This window comes from Argopecten irradians, chromosome 7, assembly GCF_041381155.1.
Source record: "Argopecten irradians isolate NY chromosome 7, Ai_NY, whole genome shotgun sequence".
Classification (NCBI taxonomy): domain Eukaryota; kingdom Metazoa; phylum Mollusca; class Bivalvia; order Pectinida; family Pectinidae; genus Argopecten; species Argopecten irradians.
In genome coordinates this window covers 12,613,687-12,626,099 of record NC_091140.1, presented here as the reverse complement: position 1 = coordinate 12,626,099, position 12,413 = coordinate 12,613,687, and the positions used below count along the sequence as shown (strand labels likewise).

The window sequence follows — 12,413 nt, the reverse complement described above, 5'->3', positions numbered from 1 at the left end:
TTATTTCTTCTGGGGTTGTGGCCGATATGTTTTCTTGTAGGGAGGCCCAAACTACAAACATTTAAGTTTTAAGTTTTAATTTGTCTAAAAGAAGTCTTCCATGCCGAATGGTTAAGGGGATCAAGCATTTTCTTTATCCAAGACATCTTAAGATCATGGTAGAAAGTCAAAATCTGCAGCAGGCGTAAACCTATGCGTAAGATCCATGAAAGCATCAAAATACTATAGACATAGCGGTTAATGTCGTATGAAATATGACAAGTTTTGAAAGAAGCGCCTAAGTCAACGCCATATTTCAAACTTTCGGGTAATATCGGAAAACCGAATAGCATCACGTGACCAACATCGGCGATACATGTACCCGTAAAGATCGGAACCTCCCGAGCCGTATCACTTGCTCAATATCTACCCTCAAAATAATGTAAAATTCTACAGTATAACCGTCTGTACCAGGTGACTAATTATCATTCATATTTTTAATTGAGAAAAGACACTCACAGTATCTAACTTGGCATTCTAATTCTTAACTTTGTGCAGCTGATAATTGTTTGTTTATAAATGTATTTGTCTTATCAAAGAAAGTATATTGATTACTATCTGATTTTTATGTGTCGAGGCATTCGTAAATAAAGTTTTTATTCGTGTAATAATTCTGCCAAATCAATAAATTCTTCACCAATTTCCTCCTTAAAGTTTCTTTTCTCTTTAGTTCTTTTCTGACCTTCTTCTATCCATCTTGCGTTTGCTCTTAAAATAATGCCATTAATTCGATTTTCACTTAATCAAAATGCTTTTAGTTCATTTTCTAGCTCTTCTATTTCTTCCACTTGCCTATGTTCTGCTTTTTGAAGTTTCTCTAACTTTGTTTCTAACTATTTTTCTTTTTTCTCTTTATCCCTTTTTTTCATTGCTGAATAAGCAATAGACATTCCTCTTACAGTAAATTTATAGTTTCCCAAAGAAAATAGTCGCTTATTCTAAAATTTAGCTGATTTCGGTCTCCTACTTCGGGATCTTTTGCATATTGATTTATTACCTCATTTATACCCGTATCCATCAGAAATACACAGACTAAAACACAAGTACGGTTTAAATAAAATGTTAAAATCTCCCGTAAACAACATCTATTAATTTCATGGTTAAAAGTAGACCCTGAGCTTTAGAACTGATGGACACAAATATTGTACCTTTGCTAAATTCTATTCTGATGGCTCTAAAAATCCAGATTATTACCGTGTAGGCTTTGGTGTTACTAGTGAATCAAAGTCGTTAAGATTACAGCTGAACTTGTAGCTATACAAGTAGCCTTGATAAGTGTAAAGAAAAATCACACAGTTTCATAGAGTAGTTATCCTTTCAGATTCACTCAGTTCTCTACAATCCCTGAACAATACAATAGTAGGAGATTATAAGTAAATTTGTTAGTAAGTCTAGTTCCATTTATTGAGATATCTAAGATGATAATTGGGGTCAAAATCTTTGTCATGGATATCTATACCTATATCCTCCCCTGCACTCGAAGTATTTCCATCATTAAAAATGCATTTCCTTCCCCACTCATCCTCCCATAAAGTTTCAATTTCTTTTCAGCTGTGAGTTTCTTGTAAAAACAATAACTGATTTATGTTTCTCCTTAATCCAATTTTAAAACATCACTTCTTATGGATTTGCGTGAGTATAACCCTCTAACGTTTAACGACATGATCTCGAAATTAGCCATTGTTATATGTAAGGGCTGGACGTACATAATAAAAGATTGTTACTTAGTTCCAAAATCATATGGCCCATACTATGGGCCGACTTGATTGGGATACACCTTTCAAACTTTAGCACCATCTGACGTCATCATAATATACATGTAGCCTCCGAATCAAGTCCTACGATGTAAAAAAAAAATCTGACGATGGATTGTAGCTTGTTTCTTACACTTAACATGTCATAGTTTGTCACTGATGAGGTAATTTTTCATGCACAGTTTGTAGATATTTTGGTATCACGTAGCAACAAAATAGTAAATACAATTTTCCATTTTAATTTGCATGATCGTATACAAGTTTTGACATATTTAGTGTTGCGTGAAAATATATTTCTTCGCTCACATACATTCTATCATTCATGCCGCCATGTTGGTTTCCCTTCTTCATCGCCTCCACCACCCTTGTAGGAAGTGTAGACAACGTACACCGGATGTAGCTACACCGCGGTACTTGATTCTAGATCGGTGTGAGTTCAGTGCAATCAGTGTTCACTGAATGTCCGAATCAAGTCGGCTCCATGTGTACAGTTGAGTCCGATGGCGAATAATAGTCATGCTGGAGTCCTCCCCCCCCCTTACCTTATATATCAACTACAAGGATTCATCTATTATGTGTAACTCCACTGTATGTCACAATAAATGATATCGTAACTGATTCAATCAACTGTGCAAAAGGTATTTTAATGTAGGACATACGGTACTTTATTGAATCTCAATATATATATGCATAGTATTTACGTTACAATTTTAAGTTTCCATACATTTTTATGCATATTTTATACATGAAACATTGAAGGCAGCTTCGATTTTCAGACTGAAAGTATATTAGGATTTTCTACTTACATACACAGTCTATCGCGATATCAGCCTCTATTTCTTTACATTTTCAACATGCTGCCGTAAAATTTCGTTGAAGTCGTCATACAGGTCAAAACGCTCTTTCAATTCTGTGGAAGTACTTTTTCCATATACTTTAAAACTCACTATGACCGTTAAGTCTATGAATCAGATACAGATTGTCCTTAATGATATTGTACTGCATCCGGATTCCGTGTTTTTCCTTCATAGTTTTTTTTCTTCCGAATAACAGAACTTTTGGCTTTTTACCATCAGTACAGTGTTGTGTAACTCAAATAAATAATGAATTAATTGTCTCGCCAAAACATATAAACTAATTAATCTTATAAGAAATATTGTTTGAAATATTAGAATCTCTTGATGGAAATACGGCGCGCAGCGGAAAATTTTCTATTGCAACGTACGGAAAATGTGCAGGAGGACCCTTTTTCTTTCTAAGGTGCATTTTTAGAACATTTCAGTCGGCGAAAACGGTGTGATGGAGCGGGGCAAAAAGACATGCCCCCTGCCCCCCTCTCGCTTCCTACGCCCCTGCATCACTGTAAATTGTATAACGTGAACATAACGGATTAAGGAGAAACCAGCAGCTATGTAAAACACATTTTATACAAACAAATGTATAATTTACAATATCTAAAATAACTATTGGTGGTGGCATAAGAACAATACAAACCTATCAAAATTCTTGCATACGTATATATCAGCCTCGGAACGCATCATTCGTAATCTTTCCAGTTTCACAAACAAGAGTGCTTTCAAATCCACAGAGGAATAAGAAAGTCATTATTGTAGGCAATTTACATAGTATGTAGTAGTAGTAGTATAGTATATTTGTTAATTGCTAATGATTCATTTTCATGTTTGAGCCAACACAAAAAACTACGCTATATGGACGTTCAAGATGGCGGATAGGTGTCGTAACCGAATAGATGGAAATCCATTTTATACGCTTCCTGAATTTGAGAAATAATACGCTTGGACACTCCTGCATATGCCTTTACTAACGCTTGTCTACGCTGAGCCTTTCGTTCTGTGCTTGATAAAGGGTTAGTATGCATTGCTCTTAGAACAGCCTTGGTGATACTCTCAAGGTTAAATCTGTGTAAAGTCAATAATGGAAAATCTGTATTAGATCTGATGTAGCCTTGCATTTTGAAACCTTCCCATAACTTCATGGCGAAGGCAAGTTTGTTACTGCAACCAATATCATAATTACTTTTAAAATTAATGTGAAACATTGTTTGAAGAACTCCTTCGATTGTGCTATTGAGACCAGCACCGTGAAGCATTTGTGTCACCGTGGTTTTTATATCACTTCTGATGTTCAGTTGATTCATAATATACTCCAAGTCCCTGGTCAGTGTCTCCTGTTTGATAACATGCTGATATTTCACTTTACACACTCTACACAAAGAGTATATAGGAGACCAGTGTCGATTAGCATAAAGTCCTTTTAGAATATAGGTGGTTACTCTGTCCAAAAAATCATGGAATGAAATATTGTATCCACAGTTTCCAAATCGGGTCACAAAAGGTCCATTTTGGATTTGTTTAGTGAATAGTTTAATAGTTTTTTGTGGACACATATAAACTTTGTCTATGAAGACTGAAAATAATCTTGAATACGGATCACGTGAAACGACAATAGCACGTGTTGTCAAATGATCATGCTCGTTTCGTTGCCGAAAACTAAATTTACCGCTCATCATATGAATGTCATGTCTTGCCATTCCAAAAGCTCTCGATGCCGGTTGCCTCCTTGTTATAATGGAAAACACGGATGCCAAAAGAGTACTGCCGGCTTTAGGCACCTTACAAACACTGATATTGAGATTTTTTTATTCGAAAAAAGTTGCACTATGTCGGAGATTTTGAATAATATAACGGTTCCATGTGTCAGGCTGGTGACATCCTTTCTGTAATTGTTGTAAACGAGAACCCCAGTCATCTTTGCTTGTAAATCCTCCCGTCTTATTACTGCTGTACTTCAGCATTTGTTCTGTAAAACAGAGAGGACAATTGTTCTCATGTCTAATATTCGGAGATTGTTTTAACTAACGCTTTTCCTAGCGTCAAGATATAGTTGTTCGCACATTTTAAAACAATATCAATTTTTTCTTGAAAGTATCAGATTTTGAAAGAGAAATAGCTACCATTTCAAATACTTTCATGTGTACTGATAATCTGTTATTTAAAATCGCATTACTACATCACTTATATGTAATAAGTATATTATAGTGTTGATTAGACACCACATCGTGTAGACTGGTGCTTGAAACAAGTTTAAATAAGAGTATATGTACCATCGACTTCAACAGACTATAATTATTCACATCAAAAACCAATACTGAAATGTTAGACGCCAGTTGTAGAAAGTCTTCGCTATAGTGATGAGGTAGGATCAGTTCGGTAACGTCAGTCGAGTATAGTTTGGACAATAATACTTTTCTCATATGTAGATATGTTTTTAGGAAGTTTGCAGCATTTCGTATCCACATATGGAAGTCCTCAATATTTCCTTTTATACTTGGATGTTACTATAACTTTTTTCCAATAGGGATATCCCATCATTTGAAAATTCTGCAGCGATATGTTCAAAGAAAATCAAGAAGTTATATCTATAGTGCAATAAATAAATACGATCCCGTTGTATACTCTTTGTATCCCATTCGTTTATCCCATTAAATTGTAGAAATCGGTACACTAGGGTTACGAGTTATGTTGAACAACTTGTACAAAACTGTGTGATATTTCAGCAGTGTGACATCAAGATTAAATGTAGATTTCATTCATGGAAATCAAATAAAAACAGTCGATCATTTGTATCACAAAATGTTTGGCCTAGACGTTATTTCTTAAGATTGAACTAACCTGTCTTGTTAAAATGAGTTCCTCCGAAACTCAACCAGATGTCGTAACAATCTGTTACTGTATGTATTTAAGTATTCAATATGACTAAATACTTGATAAAACATTGAATTTCAGTTCACAGGTTAAAATAAAATGACCTGAATTAGAGATATGTCTAACAGACAGTAGAGATGCACTCAAAAACATATTTGTTAAAATTCTAACTATGTGTAGAATCTATATCTGTGCGTATGTAGGGAACTCACCCAGTGGAATGTATATATCAAAATTTCCTTTTTACTCATATTACCTGACATGTATATGTAGATATAGTCCAGGTACGTGTTATTTACATGCAGTCGACAATAGCCAGTCATATAGTTAGAATACGACGTTCTGCATTTCAAAATTATAAATAAATTGGAGCGTAGGAAGAATTTGAAGCCCATAATTTACATCATTTATGAATATTATTTTTATATAAAAAAAAATACTAACCTGGACTGGTCTCAACAATTGGAACTATTATAGGCCGAATCCTGGTGACGTTGCAGTAGCCACGTCCGATGATGTACAGACATAGTACCGTTACACAAATGCCTCCCGTACCGCGCGTGATGACGACTCTGATATCAACAAAACTCATGGTAGGGCAGTTCTTAGACGAAACATTTGAGAATTCCCCTGATATATATATATATGTATATACAAACACAGTTCTGCCTTAAGCATGCTATTGTGAATATGGGATAAGGGTGATCGTACGTAATTCCTTTCAAATATGCTTTTAACTATTCAATTGCATGCATGTAGTCTTTCGAACGAAGTCTGACGGTTAGGAGAATTATACAGCTAGGTGCTGTCTTTTTGTCTTAAATTCTAGTGAAATTCTGAACTCCGTAAACGTAAAAAAAAAAAAATAAATAGATGAAAATATACGTAGATGAATAGGTATTTAGCACGCTGGTAAGTCAAAGAAACACTATGATAGACTAATATATAGAGAAAGGTAAGGAATTCCTCTGTGATGCAAAATTGGGTAATTTAGTTCAAAGTACTGTAAGAAAAAAACTAGCTTTGGTCTTAATTAAAAGTTAAGATGTTAAACTTCGATTTGATAACAGGAAGTCATACTAAACTAGTCTTCTTTTCACAAAAAAAACTCGAAACTTGAAAAATTAACGAATTTTCCTTAATCGGACACGATCGAGAACATTTTTGCAAAGCAGAATGTGTATTCGCTCCACTGAAAACACGACCGTCTACAATAAGAGGCTTTTACATAAACAAACATCAGGTGCAAACAGATACATTTACTTGTTTGACGCTTCTTTCAAATCATCTTCTCATGGTCCTTATATTGTTTTTCAGCGCTAATTAATGTCTGGGTCAGGTTGACGCCATTTTGCCACTAGCTTAAAAATTATGTAAAGCTAATCTCACTGGCAGAGTTAAAATCAACCGACCAAATGGGGTTATAGACTTTACATAACTTTCAGGATAGCGACAAAATGCCTTCAACCTGACCAGGATAACTATTAGCGCTGAAAAACTCAGCGACATAAGGCCAACGGGAGAAGTATTTGAACGAAGGGTCAAACGAAATAAACAAAATATGGTTTTTGGCGCTCGGCGACAGCCGAGGGCCTATAGCCGTAACGAGCATCGAAAGTCGTGTTTTGTGGCAGATTTTCCGGCAAAAGTATAACGCGTTGAATTTTGTGCATTTGACAATTTATAGTAATGCGTGCGACTTAGTGCACATCTACTTTTGGAGAATGCTCTTTGTAGTAGTGTGAATGCGCACGCGGTTAGGCCTGTTGTATCTGTATGAAAAATCGTCAATATATTGCATGCATGAAAGTAATGTAAATCTTAAATTACATATTAGCAAATAAAAAAAACACCAAATATTGTGTAAATGGGATGAAAAAAGATAAAGTTAATGTGGAACTATATTTTGTGTACTCTCTGAATTTGACAACATTTTCCGCCAAATTGAAGCCAGCTGTTCCGGGACTCCATCAATTGACCGGCTATTCCAACAATCGTATAACATTGAGAAAAAAACAGAGTTTTATTTTATTTGAACACTTAATTTAAATGAAATAGTCGGTCGAAATATCTGCGCGCGTCATTTAAAATATCTGTACAAAAATACAGTTTACACACCAGTAAACAACAAACAATCAAAATTATTCCTTAAATAAATACTAGTTATTTGTAGCTGACCCAGTTAACAAGGAGTGGGTAGCTCATGTCTCGCCAGCTAATGGAGGTCGCTTGTCATCTGCAGCCGAGACTCCCCGTTACAGCTAGCGCTTGTATCATTTTAAATATTTTATTTTACATCGGGCGTTCCGTAGCTACATAGACCTACATGTATCTATGCTTACCGCTGAATTCAGATATATGTTGCCGTCTATTTATTTTATCATCATTATACAATCATAACAAGCGGACGGATATACATTTATAAATAAAATCGCAGCAAGGAAATAAAATCGAAACGGACTATACATGTCGCAAGAACTGCAGCTGGCCTAGTAAGGAGGAAGGTAAACTGCCCCGCCGTTTCTCCGTTACAGGTCGTATCATTTACGTATTATTCGTTTCGTAGTCACCCATAAATATATAAAAATTAAAAGCACCGCTGAATTTCAATATTTAAAAGATACAGCAGACCTTTTTGTTTATACCTATTACATTAAAAGATCGTAAGAAATGTACGAATGTATGCGCAATATTTTACACCTGGATGATGATTATAACATAACAAGGAATTTTGAAACGGGCTGTACATTATAAGTACATTTTCATTTTTTTGTTTGTATGGCAAATAGATAAATCAGTAAAAAAATGTATACTAAGCAAAGTCGATGAAGAATGAATGTTATATGTTAGGTCGGCCGAGAGCCTCGTGGCCTTTGGCCTCTTGTTATATATCGTTTTGATTTTTCAATCGAAAAAAGTCAAAAAAATGCCTGACAATATTGCAATTTATGACGTGGTAACCTCTCATAATGGCCGAGAATTTGACCGCCGAATTTGACACGATTTATCAATTTCCGTGTTTGTGGTTATTTTTAGGTAAATAGTTTTGTGAGCTAGAGCGCTATTTTTGTGTGTGTTAAGATAGACAATTGTAAGCTGTAACACGTTTGAAAGTCTCTGTTGCGAAAATTTCAAAATGGCCGCCATTTTTACCGAAAAAGATTTTTGAGAAAAATGGTATTGTGAGCTAGAGCGCTAATTATTTGCACAACGATCTACAAAAGGCGGATTTCCAGATGCGAAGTATTCAAAATGGCAAAGTAATAGCCAGCGAAAGTTTAAAACGACTTAATTTGCAACACAACCTTGACCGCCTAATTTCAGACGATTTACCCATGTTGTTTTGATATATTGATCCGAATTTTTGCACAACCGTACAACAATTGCATGGTTTACATAATGGTGTTTTTTAGATGCATATTACTGTAAATTAAGCTTTTACCCGCCAAAAGTTTGACATAGCAAGATTTGAACATTTTTTTGTGTTCAATTTTGGCAACAAAGAACTCGTCTCTGTGCGTCACTTTAATGGCTTCCTGTTGAAATGGGTTTTGATATATCACTCTGATGTTTTGCATATTTGTAGTAGGTATCAAAGTCTGCAATACTGCCAATATTCAGGGGCTTATCTTTCAAATGGATATGAAATAATTAGGAACAAGTTCGGTGAGAGCGTCGGAATGCTGGTTGAGAGAGAAACAAATTTAAAATCACTGGTTGAGAAACAAAAAGACTGCCCTCGATAAAGGATTGCCTCATAAATAATTCGTAAAATACTTAATTTATAAAAATAATTGAATAAGTTTTTAAATTGCATGGTCCTCTTTGTATGATTAAGAGTTAACATATGTTTTGTAAAAAAAAATCTGAAGAATTTTCACAGAACTGGGAAATTAATTATCAGTAATGATTAGATTCTTGTTAATAACAATATATCAATAAATACAACACAATACCAGGTCCATCTGTCCTGAAATTCTATCCACCTTTTAATAAGTCAGATAGAAGAGTATACCTCAGGCTTGCATTAACAACAGCACACAGTTGAAGAACACCCATAGCTTCCTATGTGAGACTATAAATGTACAATGTAATAATCAAAGCATTTATGAACGAAATTAGATTATATGTAAGATCACAGTTATCGCTATATCATATTTACAATAACATGCTTTAGGGCTTAATGTGGGAATATATACAGACATATTAAAAGTTTTCAAACCTTCACGGATAGTGGAACGGCTAAGCATTAAAATCGTTCAAATTTTGAAGAAAGCTTGAAACTTTGCATATGACCTCTTCAGGTCAAAAGGTTTCATGAAAAAAATGGACCCCAAAAAATCACGGCCCCTGGCGGCCGTCATATCGGTTTTCAAAATGGCCGCCAAAAACGACCTTGTGCGACCATATCTTACGTTCTATACAAGCTAGTCCCAAACTTTAAACGTGTACACCCATATTATCGATGCTTAGGAACATTCTGGTAGCGTTAAACTTCATGGAGAAGGACCGCCATTTTGAATTTTAAGCTGGCCGCCAACTTTGCGAGCTATATCTGTATAAAATACATCTTATTGGCTAAGCTTACTTGAAGCAAATACACACTTGCAAATTAAGTGAGAGTATCCATAACTTTGTAGTGTTTAATACATAAATAATTTGATTATCATTTTAATTTCAATGACCGCCATTTTGAAATCCAACCTTGCCGTATCAATTCAAGTTGTTTCCCTGTTTATCTGTGAAATTCAAGTTAATACTCTTAAACGTCTGCACCCATATTATTGATACTTATCATTATTATTATTACTTAGGATCATTCTAGTAGTGTTAAACTTCATGTTAAAAGGCGCCATTTTGTATTCTAAGATGGCCGCCAGTTTAAAACATTTACCTATATCTGTATATATAATAATAACATCACAATTGGCAGGAGGGCTGAAGTTGGTTACGAGTTCCTAGTTCCTAGTTCCGTTTAATAAACGGAACTAGGAACCAGACCTGAGTTCCGTTTAACTTAAACGGAACTAGGAACCAGACCCGAGTTCCGTTTAACTTAAACGGAACTAGGAACCAGACCCGAGTTCCGTTTAAGCTTATACGGAACTAGGAACCAGACCCGAGTTCCGTTTAACAAACATATTGGCCAACGAGCGGAGTTCCGTTTATTAGGATTCCTACCTCTAACTGCATGTTCAATTATATATTATATACAAGAATCGAACTTAAAACTTCCATGAATAATACAGCACAGAATTAATCTCCTTAACACAAATTTCCTTAAACGGATCTGACAACTAGACTCCAGTTCCGTTTAACTTAAACGGAACTAGGAACCAGACCCGAGTTCCGTTTAAGCTTATACGGAACTAGGAACCAGACCCGAGTTCCGTTTAACAAACATCCTGGCCAACGAGCGGAGTTCCGTTTATTAGGATTCCTACCTCTAACTGCATGTTCAATTACATATTATATACAAGAATCGAACTTAAAACTTTCATGAATAATACAGCACAGAATTAATCTCCTTAACACAAATTTCCTTAAACGGATCTGACAACTAGACTCCAGTTCCGTTTAACTTAAACGGAACTAGGAACCAGACCCGAGTTCCGTTTAAGCTTATACGGAACTAGGAACCAGACCCGAGTTCCGTTTAACAAACATCCTGGCCAACGAGCGGAGTTCCGTTTATTAGGATTCCTACCTCTAACTGCATGTTCAATTACATATTATATACAAGAATCGAACTTAAAACTTTCATGAATAATACAGCACAGAATTAATCTCCTTAACACAAATTTCCTTAAACGGATCTGACAACTAGACTCCAGTTCCGTTTAACTTAAACGGAACTAGGAACCAGACCCGAGTTCCGTTTAAGCTTATACGGAACTAGGAACCAGACCCGAGTTCCGTTTAACAAACATATTGGCCAACGAGCGGAGTTCCGTTTATTAGGATTCCTACCTCTAACTGCATGTTCAATTACATATTATATACAAGAATCGAACCAGACCCGAGTTCCGTTTAAGCTTATACGTAACTAGGAACCAGACCCGATTTCCGTTTAACACAAATACTGGTCAACCAACCATTTATTAGAATTTCTACCTCTAATAAGATGTTTAATTACCATTGTAATACAGGAATCAAACTTAAAGCTTCCATGAATAATACAACACAGAATCAATCTATCTAACACAGAATTATATCAGCGGGTTTGACACCTAGACCCCGGTTCTGTTTAATTTAAACGGAACTAGGAACCAGACTCGGGTTCTGTTTAAGCTCAAACAGAACTAGGAACCATATTCGAGTTCCGTTTATTTGATCGGAACTAGGAACCAGTCCCGAGGTCAGTTTAGAACCGACGCTTGCATAGATGTGACTTTTTAAGATATATTTTTACAGGAATCGTCTTTGAAATTTCAGGAACATGTAATCAAAGTGAAAATAATTTCAGTGTAGATTTCTTTACACGAAGCCGACAACGAAACCTGTTCTGTTCTGTTAAATATTATACGGATCTAGGAACTAGATCCTAGTTCTGTTTAACTTAAACGGAACTATACATTGCCTTTAAAGACTTTAATGAATATCCTTATGCTTAATAGGGCCCCGTATCGCAATACGGGTGCCTTATAGTAATCAGGTTGTCGGTCTATCTGTCCGTCCGTCTGTACGTCCGTCCGTCCGTCTGTACGTCCGTCCGTCCGCCTGTCCTTTTTTTTTTTTTTTTTTTTTTTTTTTTGTTACCAAGAAGTCTTAAATTGCAGATGTAGGTTACCTTAATGCCCCTGTTCTGCATATTACATTTTAGGGCCAATAGACATTATGGCCGACAGAGAAACAACTTTGATTTTGGAAGTTGAAGATGTTTATCTCTATTTCT

At 35.5% G+C, this 12,413-nt stretch overlaps 1 pseudogene; it reads right to left on the bottom strand.

The window, feature by feature from the left end:
• Nucleotides 1–2,434: 2,434 nt before the first annotated feature.
• On the bottom strand, nt 2,435–6,110 carry LOC138327034 (uncharacterized; annotated as a pseudogene).
• Nucleotides 6,111–12,413: the final 6,303 nt, after the last annotated feature.